The sequence below is a fragment of the Mustela lutreola genome, chromosome 2 (assembly GCF_030435805.1).
Source record: "Mustela lutreola isolate mMusLut2 chromosome 2, mMusLut2.pri, whole genome shotgun sequence".
Classification (NCBI taxonomy): domain Eukaryota; kingdom Metazoa; phylum Chordata; class Mammalia; order Carnivora; family Mustelidae; genus Mustela; species Mustela lutreola.
The window spans coordinates 104,149,265-104,169,028 of record NC_081291.1 but is presented as its reverse complement, the minus strand read 5'-3'; positions in this window follow the sequence as shown (position 1 = coordinate 104,169,028).

Below are 19,764 nucleotides of genomic sequence, written 5' to 3'. Positions count from 1 at the left end.
AGCAGAATTCATAAAGTTTAATTCAAACACAGCCATGCCCTTTCATTTAATTAGTGTCTGTGGCTGCTTTTGTGCTGTAACAGCAGAGCTGAGGAGTTGTGACAGAGACCATAGGGTCTGCCAAGTTGGAAACATTTACTATCTGGTCCTTAAAGAAAGAAGTTTTGAGGGACACCTGGGTGGCTCAGTTGGTTGAGCCGCTGCCTTCGGCTCAGGTCATGATCCCAGCGTCCTGGGATCGAGTCCCACATCGGGCTCCTTGCTCGGCCGGGAGCCTCCTTCTCCCTCTGCCTCGCCTGCCATTCTGTCTGCCTGTGTTCGCTCTCATTCCCTCTCTCTCTCTCTGATAAATAAATAAAAATATTTAAAAAAAAAAGAAGTTTTGATGACTCCTAACTTAAAGTGATAAATAATGTCATGATTTCCTCTAATACTAGTGAACTCTTCATGGTTCTTCAACTCTTCTTAATGCTAAAAGTTACCTTCAAAAACTATTATGCTGAAAAAAACGAAGGCTGGAGCCAAGCAATGGGAAAATTACCTAGAGCTGTAGCTTAGAGAGTGACCAAAGCAAATCTCACCAAGATACAAAAGAAATGTCAAAGCTTAAGAACAAATCTGACTCTCAAAAAACTGTTAGGGATGGGAAATATGTGGAAAATATAATTTTAGCATTGCTAAATACTAATCATAAATCTATATACAGAAATACATGTGTGTTACATTTCTGATATACATTTTTTTCTGACTAGCAGTTAGCAGTACACAATTTCCAACTGTTCCATGGTGGAAAGTTTGTTTAGTATGGTATCCAAGGGAATTAAAGGAGTTGATCAATAGAATATGTGAATAATAATGATATAAAACTGAAATATGGATAACAGGTGAATTTAAGGAAAGAAAATAGTCTAAGAGTTTCCATTACTATGACATGAGTGTACCAGTTTGAAAGTGGTGTTTTTTGTATCTCTATACAACACGCTTGATACTGGAGACTTAGGAGGACAAAGGTTGAGAACAAAGGAAGAATGCCACCTCACACAACTTGAAACAGGGTCATCAAGGCTGTTCTGGACCTTCTGCAGAGAAATTAAAGAGGCAGATAAAATCCCTCTGTCCCCTCCATTTGGCTTATTTTTTTCCAATCTTATCTTCTTCAGATGACTCTTTCCCATACCCTTCCTGTCTATCTTTCCCATAGCCATCCCTGTCTATCTTGTCCTGCCTACACACATACTCATGCTTCACCTCTTGCACAAGATTCTACATTTCATTCTCATTTATCCAGCAGTCCCTGCCTTGAACCCATCCCTAACTTTCTGCTCAAAGGCACAGACACTGCTAGTTACCCACCCCAAATCCATACCTCCTCACTATGAGAATGGCCATATTATTCAGAAGAGCAATGTGCCCAGCTAAAATGCTCACCTGTCCCAGTTCCTTTGTAATAGGGGTGGTCATGTAATCCATTTCTTGTCATGAGATATGACTCAGAAAGAGTCAGCTTGGGAGTTGGGGAAAGTATTTGCCTTCTTCATGCAGACCCTCCCTTTCTCTCCCACATGCCTTTCTCCTTTTTCTTTCCTTCCTTCCTTCCTTCCTTCCTTCCTTCCTTCCTCCCTTCCTTCCTTCTTCTTTCTCCTGTCTGGTCCACAAACAGGAGGCAGAAGATAAAGCAGCCATCTTGAGGCCAGGAGACAACAAAGCCATAAGCTAGGGATGATGGAGCAGAAAGAAAAAAGGAACCTGGGGGACTGATGCCATCTTGGAGCTGTTGCACAGTCTTGGACTTCTCTCTCTGTGAAAATAATATGCCTCCATTTAGTTAAAGCCCTAGAGTCAGGTTTATTGATGAGTAGCATAATGCAACTCTTTGTCATACTCCTACTCTTCCTTCTACCCGGAAAATTGCTTTCTCCTCACCCCATAGGCAATTTTAGATGTCCTATGCTTTCTCCAAAGCCCACCTTAAATCCCACCTCTTTTTGGAAGGCATTCTATGACATCTCTCTCATAGTCACATAGGGCACAACTGAAATCATTAAAATAGCATGCATGTATCAAGTCTGCTTGATGTCATAAATATTTATGTATGTTTATTCACAAATACCCCTGCTAGGTTGAGATCTGTTAAAGGCAAGGATTATATTTCACTCATTTTGAATGTCCTGCAGCACCCAGCACATTGCCCAGAGCAGCCACTCAATAAAAGGTTGTTTACTTTGATTGGAGAAATGCTCCTTCCTTCCCAAGTGTATATTATGGGTCAATTTAAAACACCTGGCTTCTATGTAGATAGGGTGAGAAAGTTAGCCAGTGGGAAAAGACTTCAGAAATCCCCATCACATTTTTACTATGTTTTGACAGTTTTGAAACTGTGCAGTCTATTGCTGATGGAAAGCCCAGATGTATAAACTAAGTTCAAAAGAAGGGATGGAAAGGAAATGATATTTAAAGCAAGGTTGGACCTACATACCATCAAAATAGCATGCTGGTTTCACCAAACTCAACTTCAAATCTGTATCTCCTGAAGGTAGATTCCTATCCACAGAAGTTAATGTATTACATTATGATTCCAATAGTTGATTTAATTTATGTTGTTTGACAAGAAGTTCTTGAGCATCTACTATGTGCCAAGCCTAGAGTGACCAATCATCCCACTTTGCCTATGACAGAGGGGTTTCCTGAGATGCAGGACTTTTTAATAGTAAGACCAGAGAGTCCCAGACAAACCAAAATGGCTGGTTTCCAAAAAGCTCTGTGTTTGATGGTAGATACAATGCAGTAAAAAAAAGACAGAAATTGTCCCTGCCCGTAGGGATCTCTATAGTCTAGCGGGCTTTTCTTTGTGTGTGTGTGTTGGGGGGGTTCCCAGCAATTACAAATAGTTTTGCACCCTTTAACTATATCAAGTCATTCATGTTAGATTCTATTACACAATAATCAAGTCCATCCAACACTTCCAGGTGCTAACACACAAATCTCTCAGCACAGCTAGCTGTCTGTGCGGAAGGAAGATGAAGGACTTTGGAATAGGAGAGTAAGCAGAAGTTCAGTTCATGAATGTGATCATTGTTCTGCCGGCTGTGAATTCCAACCAACTTTAATCACAGCCTGAGCCAGTTGTCTGTTGTTCTTGGATCAGCAGGCATACTCTATCTTCGGGTTCTCAATCCTCTTTGTGACACTAATTTTGACCTGTTGGGTGGAACAGTGACTTCTTTGGAAAGGCTGAGAGATCTGAACCTTTCTGGGGGAATGTGGAAGTAATCTGACTGTGGCGTCTACTGATATGACTATCACAGCTAGCTAGGACGTGACTTTTTTTCCATCATTGTTCCATTTGCAATCCTCCTACAACTGTATGCTGGGTTAAAGAGAAAAACTCCTCTACTCTTGCGTCAAAGGCCTATGGATGATTTAGTTTACCTTGTCAACCCTTCTTCCAGATTGGGAGTATGAATTTAACAATCCAATGGTCCTATTCCCCATAATCACCATCCACTCAACAAGGCTGAGGGTCCTGGTTCCTCCATTCCAAGAACCAGTGGAATACTTCTGACTCTATGGGGGGCTTTTCCCCTTTCAGTCCACAGACTTCCATTCTGGTAGGCTTTAATAACAACTACCAGTTGGTTTTCTACACCATGCTAGTCATTTTTATATCCATTATCCTATTTAAACTGCATAACAATTCAAATTGTTATTTGAATTGTTATTCCCACTTCCAGATGAGGCCCAGAAAGGTTAGGCTACTTTCCCAGGGTCACATATTATACATGGACAAAGTAGAATTTGAATCCTACTCTGTCAGACTCTTCTGAGTTGGTTTGATGACCAGAAAAGGAACAGATCTTGTATGCTTGAAGGTAAGTGTGAGAATGTCTGCAGGAAGAAAAGCAATTTAGTGTCTGTTGCTTTCTAAATCTTGCCTGGGGAGGGGGCAGAGAGAATGCTGCAAAGCAGAAGGAAGGCTGGACAAAAGCCCTGGTCTACTGCTCTGCATTAGATCAAATGTAAACCTAGTTTGTAGCTATATATGAGTTTGTGCTTTGAAGCAATAAGAAATAATTTTAAAACTGCCTGAGGAGTTTTTAAGGGCAATTTTTTTTTCAACAAACAAAACTAAAATGCTTAATTTCATTTCCATGGAACTTTTTATGGCAAAGATGCTCTAAGTAGCCTAGAATTACCCTCTGGAAAGATACAGATGAGAGAAGGGAGGGCGTCCTCCTGGTCAGCTTTGTCATTGAAGCGCAACCTTGAGGGGCTAAGAGCCCAACTACATCACTACTCATATGATCCACCAATGCAGTGGTGGGATGGTGCAGGGATCCCAGTAGGAGTGTTTACAAATGAGTAAAGGGATGCCTAGAGTCATGTGTCCCTAGTTTCCAGCAAACCACCTGATTTATAGCAGGTGCTCTATAATTTTATTGAATAAATGAACAAATAAATAAGCTAAGTGGTTTTTCAGAAGGTCACACAGCAGGGACAAAACTCCAATGTCCTAAATCTTAACTCGATCCTTGATCTATTTACATCATCCTCTAGGTGAGCTTGGCCAACTTTAAAGTGGATATTTGGATGTCAAAATGAATAGGGCACTGTGCCTACCTTAAGCAATGTCAAAAATTAAATTAGAGATGTGGAAAAGATGGGATTGGTGAAGCCCTCCTGCTATCCAGATGCCAGGACCATTCATCGTGGTTGGCTTGATTTCTAATGAGCCTCTGCTCCCCTCAGCAGTCCCTTCCCTCTTTCATACAATGCACAGTTCACATTACAAAGTCAACAGTTCCTTATCATGTGTGGTCATTCACCCTGTTGTTGTCTCTCCCTGGTGATTGTTTAATCTGGCTTCCCCACCACATTTCTTGGCTGCCTGCTCACTCCTGCCCTGTCAGTCAGGTTGTACTCAGGGAATATAAAGGCATAGAAAGCATTTTGAAGTCAATTATAACTGATTGGGTGTTTATCTACTGGTGTGGATTATCTCCATGCCCTATATAGATACACAGCACAGGCTATTTGAACAACAATCCACACATTGGGGGACCTTCTAAGATTGGTACTCAGCTCTCCATTGTCCATGATAATAGAGGGGTGAGGAGTGTGGATGCACAGAAGATACATTTTTAAAAATCAAGGTATAGTTTACACCTGTTCTAACTGTACATTTTAATGAGTTTTAAGGTATTGTATATCTGTGCGACTATCACTGTAATTGAGACAAAGCACATTTCCAGCATCCCAAAACATTCTCTTGTGCCCCATCTCAGTTAATCTTGCCCTCTCTTGACCCCAGCCAACCAACAATCTACTTTTTGTCACTATAGATTAGATTTGTCTTTTGTAGGGTTTTCATATGAACAGAATCATAGAGAATGCACCCACCAAAGTTATTTTTACTTGACTTTGGAATAGCTTCTCCGATTTCTTTCCCAGTGATGTCTGGTTCAGGCTGATATTAAAATGAGTTCATGTTCCCTACACCCACAGTGATTTGACAAGGTGGGCAGAGCTAGGATTTGGAAGAAATCTGAGAGGTAAGAAGCGGAGACCGGTGAGAATATAATTGGCAATGAGAAGAATGTTGGCTCTTAACGGCATTAGTAGAATATGACAAAGAGTGTGTGCCCACTTTGTGCCCTGAACCTATTTTCAATGTCACTCAATACAGCTTTTCCTACACCTAACTGCCTAGGAATTTTGTGCTCTTTGCCTTGAATGGGCACTTTATTTGGAAACTCCAGACTCCAGCCAGACCCTCTCAGCCACGGAGTCATTGCACCCTCTGGTGTAAACCCGGGGATCTGTCACCCCTGTGGCCTGAGGCATTCCCACCTCCAAGGCCATCTATTGCCAAGCACAGGGCACCATCCCCACCCCCACCGCCCCAAACCCCTACCAGGCTTTAGATTCTCCTGGCCCCCTCAAGCAAGAATCCAAGAGTAGGGAAGTGTCAGACTCCCTCCAGCTGCTGTTGGGTTCCTGGGTCAGAGGCTGAACTTGTGAATACATGAACATAGAGGAATACCAAGAGATTAACGGCTTGAGAGAAGATAGGAACAGGGCGCCTGGGTGGCTCAGTGGGTTGGGCCGCTGCCTTCGGCTCGGGTCATGATCTCAGAGTCCTGGGATCGAGTCCCGCATCGGGCTCTCTGCTCAGCGGAGAGCCTGCTTCCCTCTCTCTCTCTGTCTGCCTCTCCATCTACTTGTGATTTCTCTCTGTCAAATAAATAAATAAAAATCTTTAAAAAAAAAAAAAAATGTCTAAAAAAAAAAAAAAAAAAAAAAAAAAAGATAGGAACAGAAGAAAGGAAATCCCAGAGAAGACAGAGCAAGCTAGACATGAAAGATGAAGAGGTGAAGGGCAGAGGCACAGCCCCAAAAACAAAGCAGTAAGCAATAGAGGATGGATTTTTTTTTTCCATCTAAGCGAAATCCTAAAAATTCACTCCTCTGGGGGGGGGGGGGATGACTCCTCTGCCCAAAATAAGTAGATTCAGACCCAAGCTATAAGAATCCTTGAAAAGTGGATTTTAACATGGAAATCCTGATGAATCTTTTAAACAACTAGTATCCCACCCCCGCCAGGTATTGCTGGACCAGCTTAATCTCTTTAAATCTCCAATAACTTCAACTATGGTGTTTAAAGTCTCATAAATCTGCACTAGCTTAAAATAGGGAAATATAAATCATGTTCAGGAGCTTAGGGGTAGGGACAGAAGATGGGCACCCTAATGCCATTTAAAACCACAGCACAGGCTTTTCATCAAATTGTTCCAAGAGAAGCTGAAATGGAAAATGCTCAGGTTTCTGAGTTGTGGTTCCATACGTTCTCAATTTGTTCTTTTTCCTCCTTTTTCAGGGGGTGGGGTGGAGTGCGAGGGAGTGTTGACGAGCTGTGTAGCTGGAGAAAAAAAAAGTTGTAAAGACCTATCTTGCTTAGTCCTATTTTTACACAAAATAAAACCCAAAACAAACAACAACAATTTTTAAAAACTACTGCCAGAAGTCATTAGCAAACAGCACTATTTCTAGTAAGGCACCAACAAAAAATGATGTCTGGTTTTTGTTAAATGATTAATTCATGCCAGAAAGTAAAAACTGTGGATACACTTCTACTAGTAATGGCTACTTTTTCTTTTTCATTCCTACTATATGCCAGGCCCTCCCTGAGTGAAGAGGGCTCGATATCCTCTCTAATTAAATCCTCACAGCAGCCCCATGAGAAATACTATTCTCTCCGTTTTATAGATAAGGAAACTGAGGTTCAGATTGTTTAAGTATCTCGTCCAAAGTCACCCTGCTGGTAAATGATGGAGCAAAAATTCAAACCCAGGGTTTGCTTTGGAAGCCCTGATCTTATCTACAGGGCCACCTCTCTTCTGTGGTGTAATGGAGACAGCCCACAGACCACCTGGATGAATCCCAAATAACATATTCTGAGATCGAATGTGCTTTCATCTCTTTCTGGACCTGGTCCAATGACCTTTTCAAACCCCAAAGCCTTAGAAAAGTCTGCTCTGTTAACTGAATCTTTACTCAAAGTTCAGACCCTGTAGAGAAAATCAGTTTCCCCACTTGACGTTGCCTTCTTCAAATCCCAATTTTCCTGCACTGATGTACTACCAAGGGATACTGGGAAAAGCTCTGAACTGTAGTTTAGATTTCTTCACCTACTAAATAAGCATCTAGAAGACCAATGCTCTGGGTTGTTGGGAGGATTAATATATAGGAACACAGTCTGGAGATGGCAAAGGCCAGGCAATTGCTGGGTCTTACAATGATCATGGTACTTTAAATATAAGAAGGAGTAACAGCCCCACTAAAGTCTAGCTTCACAGGAAAGAGAGAAGAGAGAAGACATTTGAACCACTGGGATGAAAGTCTGAACTCTTCAAAACACTCATGAGTGAAAGACATGCATTTGGAAGAGGGAAAATATACGTCTTTCTGCCATCATTTCCCAAACTGTTTTATTATTGGGGGCTATTAACAGATGTTTTCTCAGAAGGTCTATGGTCAAAAAAATTTGGAAAACTCCATTTCTCAGAGATCACAATGCACCTTATTGTATTAAAGATCCTGAGAAGCCTTACCATAAAATAGTCTCTGATTTACCCAGCAATTCCTAAACGCATGACCATAGGAACTTGAATTTTGGGTTTCCATCTCTCAAGCATCTCCCAGAACACCATGGAACACAGTTTAGGAGATGCTACTCTCCATAAAGATGGCTCTCCTAGCCCCCATGAGTACAACATCTTAGTCAACTCTTTCCTTCTAAATTTCACATCACGTCACAGTGAGGAGATTCCCCAACACCTGTGAACATGTTTGCACAATACCAGGCCTGCGCAGAGGACAGTACGCATAGCACACCCCCAGATCTCTGGATGCAGGCCGCACTGCCTTAGACGAGAAGACAGGAATAAAAGGAAGTGTGGCTCTCTTCAGCAGCTCTCCGGCAATGTGTGCATAGTGATGCTAACTTATCCTGGAGAATTGTCTTAGTTTGGGGTCCTCTAGAAGCCGACCTTGGAACAAGGATTTGAGAGCAAGTAGTTTATTTGGGATTTAATCCAAGGAAATACCAGTAAGAGAGTGAGGAAATGAGTCAGGGAGGGGAAGACAGCCAATAAAAAGTGAATTATGAAGCCAACCACACAGTGGACAACTATTGCTTAATCTTGCTGGGGCATGGTATAAAACGTACACCTCAGAATTACCCCACTCAAAGGATGAGGTTGCCGGGATATTTATGCATCAGCTCCCATCACTTATTGGTTGAAAGATGCTCTGGGGGATTGGGGATAGTTAATCTTCCAGAATGTCTGAACTGCCATGGATCTCAGGCCTCGTGACCTTCCAGGTTTCCAGATGCTTGGCCCTCAAGCACCAAGATGCAAATACTGGCAGGAGGAGGAGGTGTGGAGCACACTGAAATGGTAAGGCCTGAGTGATATGGATCTGCTTCTGTGTCTCTTACACTTGCTCCATATTTCCAGACAGAAACCAAATTGGAAAGAAGTTAAGTGTACCTTTACCCCCACTCCGAGTAACTGTTCAGGTATTTTTGAGGTACAATACAATGCTAAATGTGAACTTGAGCCCATAGTCCCAGGCCAAGATGACTGAGCCAAGGACACAGGTGGCCACTGCCTCCTCTTTCCCCTGAGGCAGTGTCTCTCAGACTTTCTTCTGGCTCTACATCATTGCTATTTCTCATTATAAGCAGTGATTCTCAAAAGCCAAAAGTAGGAGGAAGCCACATTCCCCCAGAGGTGGTACATGGGAATCTGTCTTGTTACTGGCAATAACCCTCTACCCCTACAGATTTTCAAGTCCAAGGGAAGTCTCTTATGCACTCAAGAGCTTTTCTCTTGTTTCTCATCTCTGTTCCTACTTATTTTTTCTGGGACCACACTGATGTCTGTACCAAGGCTGGTTGGTAGCTGTAGGAGCTCCTAGAGCTATAAACCTCAAGGAATCCATGGTCCTATACTCCTCAGAGTCCGCCCTGGTTAAAGTCTTACTGAGTCTACATGCAGTGGGGACACTTACCCCAGGGTTACCAAGCACCTCTGTTTATGTTCCTCTGCTCACAACAGCAGTCGTGAGATCCTATTCTTCAGATCCTGCTTGAGTTGTTAGAACTTGGCTCATCATAAATACCCAGGAGAGACACCATGCCCCCTCCTGATTCCCCCCTTTTTCCCCAGAAACTTAAACAAAAACCTTCCCTCTTCCTTTAGGCAAATCAGCCCCCTGGCACACCTGCCAACTTTTTTTCAGTGAGATAGGAGTCTCCTTGAGGTTCCAGATCAGACAGCTATAAATCGTCTACATTGTAGTAGCTACATAGGGGAAAGTCACTCAGTGAGATTAAAAAAAAATTTTTTTTCTATATGTTAATGCACCTCTGAGCCCAAATGGCTGATGATGTCTTCATGGGACTCCAGCTGAAGTTTGTTCCCGTTATAAATAATGAAAAACTCATGGATCCAAGAATCTCAGGGGTCAAAAGAAGAAGCTAAAATTACGCATAAGTGATATAAAATCTAGAACTATATAATTTCTAGAACAAAACAGGAAAAAAAACTTTGCAACTTTTGGGTAGACAAAGATTTCTTAGTATACAGAAAACAGGAACAAATTAAAAAAAAATAGAGTTGATAAATTGGACCTAAACCAAAATTTTTAAATGTTAGTCTTTGAAAGATGGTTTTAAAAAATGAAAAGTTATGCCAGAGAATGGGAGACATTATTTGCAATACACAAATCTGGCAAAGGACTTTTTTCCAGAATAAAGAGTGCTTACAACTCAATGATTAAAAATACAAACAAAACAATCTTACTGTGGGCGAAAAATTTGAAGCAACAACTCACCAAGGAACATATATGAATGGCTAATAAGCACATAAGAAAAGTTCAACATCATTAGTTGGTATTGTGTATTAGTCATTATACCAATTAAAACCACAATGAAATACCATTACACACCCATTCACATGGTAAAATATTTTAAAAAGCTGACCATACCAACTGTTGGCAAGAATGTGGGTCAACCAGAACTTTTAACAATGCTGTTAAGAATGTAAAATTGTACAAGCACTTTGAAAAAGTGTGTATCAGTTTGTTTGTTTGTTTGTTTTTAGATTTTATTTGTTTATTTGAGAGAGAGAGAGAGAGAGAGAGCATGAGAGGAGAGAGGTCAGTGGAAGAAGCAGACTCCCTGCTGAGTAGGGAGCCTGATGTGGGACTCAATCCCTGGACTCCAGAATCATGACCTGAGCTGAAGGCAGCTGTTTAATGAACTGCGCCACCCAAGTGCCCCTGTATCAGTTTTTTAAAATGTTAAGCATCTACCTGTCATTTGATCCAGTCGTTGAACTTCTATATATCCAAGAGAACTAAAGCAAACATGAAAGTTTTTACATGAATATTCATAGCCGCTTTAATCATAATAGCTCCAAACAGAAAATAAGTTAAATGTTTTTCAACAATTGAATAAAATGTCATATATTCATACAGTGAAATACTATTCAGCAGTATAAAGGAAAAAACTATTGATATGTCAATAAGATGAATGAATCTCAAAATAATTATATTGAGTGAAAAAAATTCAGACACAGAAAAGTACCTACCGTAAACAGAACATCTAGATGGCCCAGTTGGATGAGTGTCAGACTCCTATTAAGGCTCAGGTCATGATCTCAAGGTCATGATCTCAGGTCATGATCAAGCCCTGCAGCAGAATCTGTGCTCAGGTTGGAGTCTGCTTGAGATTCCCTCTCTCCTTCTCCCTCTGCCCCTCATCCCTCTTGCGTGCTCTCTCTCTCTCAAATAAATATTTTTTAAAATCCTATTTATACAGAATTCTGGAAAATGCCAACTTCCCTATAGTAACAAAAAGCAGATCCATGGATCTGTGGGGCAAGGGAAAGAGAGAAAGGTGGACTGCAAACATGAACAGGGAATGTTTGGGGGATGATGGAAATGTTCTATGTGTTGACTGTGCTGGTGATTTCCCAGGGGTATGCATCTGTCAAAACTTATCAATTGTATACATTTTGTCAAACTGTATACATTTACAACATGGCAAAGGGAGTTAAAGAAAGGAGGGAGTTGGAAGCTAAGAGCCCTCATGTCCTCAGCAAAGTTCAGAGAAGACCTCTTTATTGGGTGGGAGGGTGGGTAAGAGGCTGCAGAGTGGACTGAGAGCCAGCCAGCTGCACTCAGAAGAAGGGAGATCTCTTCTGCCCTTGAGGACCACTCATTGGTGATCAGTCAGAGCACTTGTGAGCCCTGCACACATCCTCCCTGACTGAAAGGCTTTCCCCTCCTGGGAAAACAAGCCCCTCATTCACTCTGGTATGGCAATTCTAAAAGGCAATCGAAGACCTTAAAATCCAGCAAGCTAACCCTTGGGTATATACCTGGGGAAGTTCTCCTAGGAACACAAAGAGGTGTACTGAAGGAAGTTCACTGCCACACCGTCGGGGGTAACCTAGGTGTCCATCTCTAAGGAATGTACAAGTAAAACGTAGTATCTGAATACACCAGGATAATGAACTAGATTTCCACACAGCAATCTGGATTGATCTCAAGAACAGAGTTGAGAGGAAAAAAGTAAAACAGAATTAAATTCATATTTATATATTACACACCCACATAAAACAGTCTTGTGTATTTTTGTAAGGGTGCTCATATAGCTAAATAAACATGTCATATGGATTGGAAAGACTATATTAAATACATTTGAATGGATGCCTAGGGGAGGAGGACAATGAGATTGGGAATGGTGGATGAAGGGAAAAAACAAGAAAGCAAACATATTTTTCTTATAAAAAGAGAGTCCTTCCATGGATACATGGACAGATGATTAAATTCTGTGAACTGAGAATGGGATTAATACAAGCATATGCACCTGAATTCCAAAGGATATAAGAAGAAAACAGTTACAGACAGATGATCTGTACACATACACAGATACACACACACACAGGCATACACACATGCTGCTTCTGTGTTTGTTTCCATATTCAAAATAAACTATACTACCCGTGAAGTACATTAGTTTCCTATTGATGTTGCAACAAAGTATCACAAATTTAGGGGCTTAAAACAGGATAACTTCAGTGTCAGTTCAGTGTTGGTAGGAAGCCTAACACAGGTGTCACTGGGCAAAAAGCAAAGTGTGGGCAGGGCTTTCTGGAGGCTCCAGGGGAGAATCTGCTTCCTTGCCTTCTGCTTCTGCAGATGCCCCGCATTCCTCCACTCTGGGCTCCCTTCCTCTGGCTTCAAAGCAAGCAAAGGCAGGTCTAATTCTTCTTACATTCTTTCCCTGACTCTGACCTCTTCTTCTGCCTCCCTTTTCCACTTTTCAGAACCAATGTAATTACATTGGGTTTACCTGGGTAATCCAAGATAATCTTCCTGACAATCAGCTGATTAATTCCCCTTTGCCACATACGGTAATAGATTCATAGGTTCCAGGGATTAGGACATGGACATTTTGAGATCCATTATTCTGCCTATCACACCTTTTACATATGGCAAAGAGTGAAACCACAAAACCACAAACTCTTTCTTATTGTGAATCGGTTATTTAGCCAAGTAACAAAAAAACTCTTGAGTCCTACTATGTGCCAGATCTCTGTGGTGAGACCTAAGGTTACAGTTTGGGTCAGAGATTGGGAGTTTGGTCATTTTTTCTTCTCTTTCCAACAAAATTCCCATCCTGGCTTATTTTAGTTAAGGAATAAATGAGAAGTAATCCGATTAAGCTGTCCTCATTACACTAAATGACTGGCCTATAGAAACCCTCTAGAGGACACATTTACATTCTTTTTAAAGGAGCACCCTAACCCAAGGCTTCTTAAACTTTCATGGGCATACAAGTCACACGGGAATTTCGTCACATGCAATTTTGATCCAGGTGGCCTGGCATGGGATCTGAGCCTCTGCTTTTCAGACAAGCTCCCAGGTACTACTGCCACTGTCTATCCAGGAAAGCAGGTGGAGGAACGAGCCCTTAACTCAAGTATGGCTCTAATCCTAAGCAGTCTTCAGTCTGATCCTGCCACTAATTCATCCTGAGGAAGGCTTACCTCCAAAGAGGTAATGGTAGTCAATAAGTCAACCACAGCATCACACTTTGTCACTATGACCAAAGACCCACAGCAGAGGAGACACTCTGTCTTCTGGTCATAGTGTCCCGCAAGGATGGTTTCTGACCAAGACTCACATTCATCCCAATACAGGGAGGAGTGGGGGTTATATTTTACAATCCTTAATATAATAATGAATCTCCAGGACTCCTAGGACAACATCCAAGGCTTATACTCCCCACCCCCGGGCAGTGACTAAGTGACCCAGGACCCAAATTCATGCCTATTCTTGAAAATTTGTAAGGTTCGAATTCTTTCAGGACTCGCCTACCAGACAAGGTAAAAAAGGCTGATAAGATTCAACTTGATCTCTCTAATGGGGATTCAGTTTTATAGACTTGCTCCTTTGTGGAGTGAAGGCGTGACATGGGCAGGAGGGCAGAGTAGAAGCAACAGAATCTCTGTTAGGTAACTTCAAGAGTCTTTACAGGGCTGATGAAACTTTAGTTAAGCTTATGGACCAATGGGAGGACACATCACGGCCTGAAGTCAATTGATAAGGTAATTTGTGTGGTAAAAGGAGGCAAGTTCCCATATATACCACATGGCTCTTCTTGATTAATGAGTTTGGGCAAAACTCCCTGATAGTACACTTCTGAATATGAATGTGCTTGGGTATACTCTTCCCTACACCCTTGTTTCAGTCTCAGAAAGAGATCACTTGAGAAAATGAAGCAAAACCAGATCTCCAGTTCCCTACCTTCTATTTGCAAGATAACTAGGTATATCTCATCTTCTTGGCAGAGTGTTTTTGTGGCGCTTCCCTCAATGCCTCTTTGAGGACCCTCCATTTCATGTTACCTATGGGCCTCCTTCCTACCTTACCTTGGGTGGGTAATTGCTGAAAACTCTCCTGCATGGCCTAATGCGGCTGGACCTCCCTGATGCAAACAGCACAGATCCAAACTTGGCAGTTGTGCAACAGAAAGCTGGTAAAAGTCATGACTCTGCAACTGAAAGAAAGCATACTCTGGCTAGAAAAGGACTTAAGGCAATCCATTCAACTAGCATCTAAGCCGGATATTCTCTAGCAGAGCTGTTCTCTATTGTAGAACAGGTTGAATTAGGCGTTACTCTTCTCTCCGAGCCCAAGAATTCATCCAAGGATTAAGGTGTCGAATTTTATACCTGGCAGCAGCTTTTAAGACCCAGTCTACATATACCGCTGTAAGGAAAAAGACAAAGAAGTCTAGATAAGGGAAGAAAATCATTCAAGCTCAAATGGTCAGTTCATAGCAGTGTCTATAATCAAACCCAGCTCACAGAGGTCAGGTAAGTTTGAGGCCGTATGCCTCGGTGATGGCAACGCTGGGACTAGATTTGCCTCCAATTTCAAGACTTTTTTTCCATGACAGCCTCCCTCAGCCACAGCTAGAACACCCTTTCCCCACCCCAGTTATGGATTCACTAATGCCTGTGAAGATATCCAGCTTGGGTGTTGGGGAAGGGGGTCAGTGGAGCTACCTGGGAATGCTACTGATCGCACCTGGTCTTCTTGGCCAGAGTCCTATTTACCTTGCCACCTAATTCCATTTTTTATGGCTTAAGCTTTTTAGTTCTTCCCCTACCTAATCTCTCTCCCATGCACGATTACTATCTTGCTATTTCAGGTTTCTGTCCAGCTGGGTAAAATCTTCAGTCTTTGTCCTGGCACTGGGTTTTTCTCTTTGGATATCATGTCGTCTGCCTGGGGGGCTGGCTTACCTTCCTACCCCTCCACTGAAAGCTCACGCAGTTCTTCCCACAGCTCCACTTTCTACCACCGTCATACTTCCCACTTCCTTTCTCCCTTCCACTTCCCTTGGAATGACGGCTCTTGACTTTCTGGTCCCCACCCAAACTGGATGGCTTTTCTCCCTCTGCTTAAGGTGGGGGACAAGCCGTGAAAGCCCCAAATGCCATCTTTCATCTTATTTCCTATTTCCAGCACATATCCTATTTATAACTCTGCCTCCCTCTTAGCGGATTGACACAGCATTCTGCTTGGTTCCCAGAATAAATGCAATTCAAGAATAAGAGACAAGTCCAGGCTCCCAGGATTCTTCTGCAGTCAGGCATTGGTTAGGAGTTTTTTTGCCAGCATTTGAGAAATGTCTCTGATGGCAGCTGTGCTTCTCTGAGCCTATCTTCCGCTGTCCTGGAAATTCCTTCCATATAGGATTTTCTTCCTGGCAGATTTCCCTTCCTGATTATGTCTAGACCAAGCTTATATTAAAGGTAGGTGTTGTTCCCTTAACATACATTGACTATACCATCAAAGATACTTAAGAAATATTCGTTGGGGGGCGCCTGGGTGGCTCAGTGGGTTAAGCCGCTGCCTTCGGCTCAGGTCATGATCTCAGAGTCCTGGGATCGAGTCCCACATCGGGCTCTCTGCTCAGCAGGGAGCCTGCTTCCTCCTCTCTCTCTGCCTGCCTCTCTGCCTAACTTGTGATCTCTCTCTCTGTCAAATAAATAAATAAATCTTTAAAAAAAAAAAAAAGAAAAAAAAAGAAATATTCGTTGGGTGAATGAATGTTGGCATTTTAAGAACAGGTCATAATTGGGTTTGTGGAATGCCAATAAAGAATTATAGCTGATCCAGAAAGTCAGCAATACATATAAAAATTCACATTTATAAAACAAAACCCAGTTTCTTATTCCACCCAATGTCTCTGGTGTCCCCATCACCAAATCATTATAAAACCTGAAGGAAGGAGCAACATTGATAGGATGTCTTCCACTATTAGGAATTGTGCTTTGTTTAAATTATTTCATTTATTGTACAACCTCTGAAACAGGATTTTCATCCCCATGTGTAGGTAACAAAACTGAGGCTCAGGTAGGGGAGCACTCTTGCCCTAAAAGAGTAAGTGGATTCAACCCAAGTCTATCTGCCTTCAAAGCTCACTTTAAAAACCGAAAGAGAATGCTCTCAACATGGCATCTCGGGTTCAGCCTGTGTCTCCCCGCCTAGTTCTTCCTGGCTTGACACATAGTAGGTGCTCAAGCAAAAAATTTGAATGGAATGGTCAGATATGCCATTTCGACTTAATTTCCTTTTTTTTTTTTTTTAAGATTTTATTTATTATTTGACAGAGATCACAATTAGGCAGAGAGGCAGGCAGAGGGAGAGGGAGAGGGAAGCAGGCTCCCTGCTGAGCAGAGAGCCTGATGTGGGGCTCTATCCCAGGACCCTGGGATCATGACCTGAGCTGAAGGCAGAGGCTTTAACCCACTGAGCCACCCAGGCGCCCCCATCTTAGTTTCTTAACATGGTATTCTAAAATTCTGAGCTTGAGAGAGACACTTCAGAGGAAATCCACCCTCCAGCTTTAGGTTATCAGATGAGGACACACAGGCCAACATTCCGTCTTCACAAGGCAAACAGATCTGGAATGAGAGCAGAACAGGCAGGGTTTAGGTGAGAAATAAAGGAAACCTTATAAGACATCAGAGCAGGCCACCGCAAAAGACCATATATTTTGTCTGCCCCATCTCTCTGGGAGTAGCTGCTGGGAAGACTTTGCCTCTGAGGGTCCACAGGGGCACCAGGAGCTTCTCTCCTGCATTTGCTGCTGCAGAAACTGTCTTCATTCAGTGGCATCCTCTTCATAGTAACATGGAGTTGTTAGTTCCCTTGATTGCTCTGGGATGCGTAGCTTTAATTGTATCCTTGCTTTTATGTAGAGAGTAGAATCATTTTCCCAAGAGGATAGCTAGGAAAACCCATTGCCAGCCGTGGAATACAAATAGGAGCCTGCTGAAAATGCTGCTTCATGGGTGGGCACAGGGAAAAGGAGATGAGGGAGGACAGCTCTCTCCAAAGGTCTGGGGTTGATGCATAGAGGCGTTGCCACCCCAATGAACTCTCCTAGGGCTAGAAATAGCAGCTGTGTTATTATTCATAGGAAGCTGCCTGGAAACTGCACAGGAAATTTCCCATGCATGGGAAATTGCGTGTGAGGGAGGGTTTGTGTACTGCTGAAAACCCACCATCCCCCACCCCCAGAAAGCTGTCCCTCATGGATAAAAGAGCTTCTGTGGGGTGGCACCACTGCTGACATAATGATCTATTGACTTCCTCAATTTTTTATGCATGGTTCTCTATCACTGAGGTCATATTGTATGTAAATTTTGTAATCTACCTCTTCTAGTTAACATTGTAATTTGTAAGCCTTGGGGGGTGAAGGGTGCAGTGAAATCTTGTCATTTTGCAGTGGAGGGTGATATCGGGCAGAATTGGCAGCAATGACCAGTACTGCTGGGTTACCTCCTGGGAACTTGAGTGGTTCTGTCCCACTAGGGGTTGGTTCACCCATTTACACAACTTCAGGGAGCAGTGGGCAGTAGTTGGTTCTAGGAGGTAGGATTAAAAGATTTTGGCTTTTTTTTTTTAATCTTCTTTCAATTTCTTTTATTTTCCAAATTTCATAAAAAAAAAAAAAACCAGTATGACTTTTATAGTCAGAAAAAATTATTTTAAGTGTTTCCTCCTTCCGCTGCCAAGAAAGCAGCAAGGCATCAGAATCTGAATCAGCTTAGTGAAGAAGCCACACAGGCTCATCTTATCATGCCTTAGGCTCCCCATCTGTGAAATGGAATAGTCACCCTGGACCCTCCCGTAGTAGACACTATAACACCATCTGTAACCTATACAGAAGGTGACGTCACCCTTGGATAAGTTGGAGAGAAAAGCAGCCCATTTCTGGGAGGTGGCTGAGCTTCATGATCTACTGCTCCCCATCCCTCCAAAGACCCCAGGTCTGTCAAAAGATGATCATTCATTCACCTTATTTGTGGTCAAAATCTCCCAATTTAGGCACTGTTGAGAACAGACTGGAATCCAGGTATCTTTAGATCTTGAAAAAAGGGAGTCAAGCCACCCTCTTTTCCCACTGTCTATTTACAGGGCTATCATTCATTAGGTGTAAGAGACATGGTGCCTAGGGACCACAATACTTTTAGAGGTCCGCAGAAATGTTCTAATGGATATTATAGTTGTCATTCTGTCAACACAGTCATAAAATATAAGCTTTCATATTTTTTTGTCATGAAGGCAAAAGTGCTTATGGCCCATGAAAACCATAATGTGGCCCTGATCAGTCCATATCAACCTCATATTTTCCAAGCCCTTCCATGAAGTCAAGGTGGATTGTGGAACGCTTACCACTCCTCTCTAGTCACCTTCTTCATCTTTCTAGTACAAAAAATGAAAAAATAAAACAAACAACAACAACAAAAAACCACCCAGAACTTGGGTGTGGATTTTTGGCATGAAAATAACTAACGCTTAGGTCAGACTGAGACCCCACAGCAGAATTAGGCAGATGAAGACATATTTAGCAGACAGCAGAAGAAATAGCTTTTTTAATTGCCCACACAAACAACCATTACAACACAGGAAGGATAAGAAGCAATAACTCTAAGAAATGACTTGGCATTTTCCCCTCTTCTTAAGAATGATTACCCCTCATTCCTTAGGATGAGGTGTCTGTGAAATGCAAATATCCTCTTTAATAACTCCGGTCCTTCTTTTCAAATTAGAGTTATAAATAAATAAGTACAATTTGCAAAACCATTTGATTACATCCCTGTACTTTCCCAAGATTCCCTAGGGAGGCACTTACACCAATTTTTGCATCATTAAATATTTAAATAGAAACTCGAAGTGAATTGTGGGACAAAATGGCGTTTACGAAGCACACATTTGGGCACAATGCAGCACCAAGTCTTAGACTCCGGCAGCAAGTAGAACATTTGGTCCCTGCAGACCAGCAATAGAATAACTGAGTTCTGAAGGGAGAGAGTTCAGAAGGGAGAGCATCTTGCTTTCAAGGAAGGACACCAGTGCGGAAACCCCCAGTTTCACTCTGAGTCCCTCATTCAGGAGCCACGAATACACAGAATGCCACCAGAAACCAAGAAGTGAGAACACAGAGCTGCCGAGCAGCCAGTCTCATGTCTCAAAGCCCATGCCTCCACTGGATTTAAAACGTGGTATAAAAGTTGATTCAAATCACTCCAAACACCTATGGTATGAAATTAAGTAATTTAAATTCAGAACACTTTGTTTATGAAATCAGGTGATTTTTCGACACAT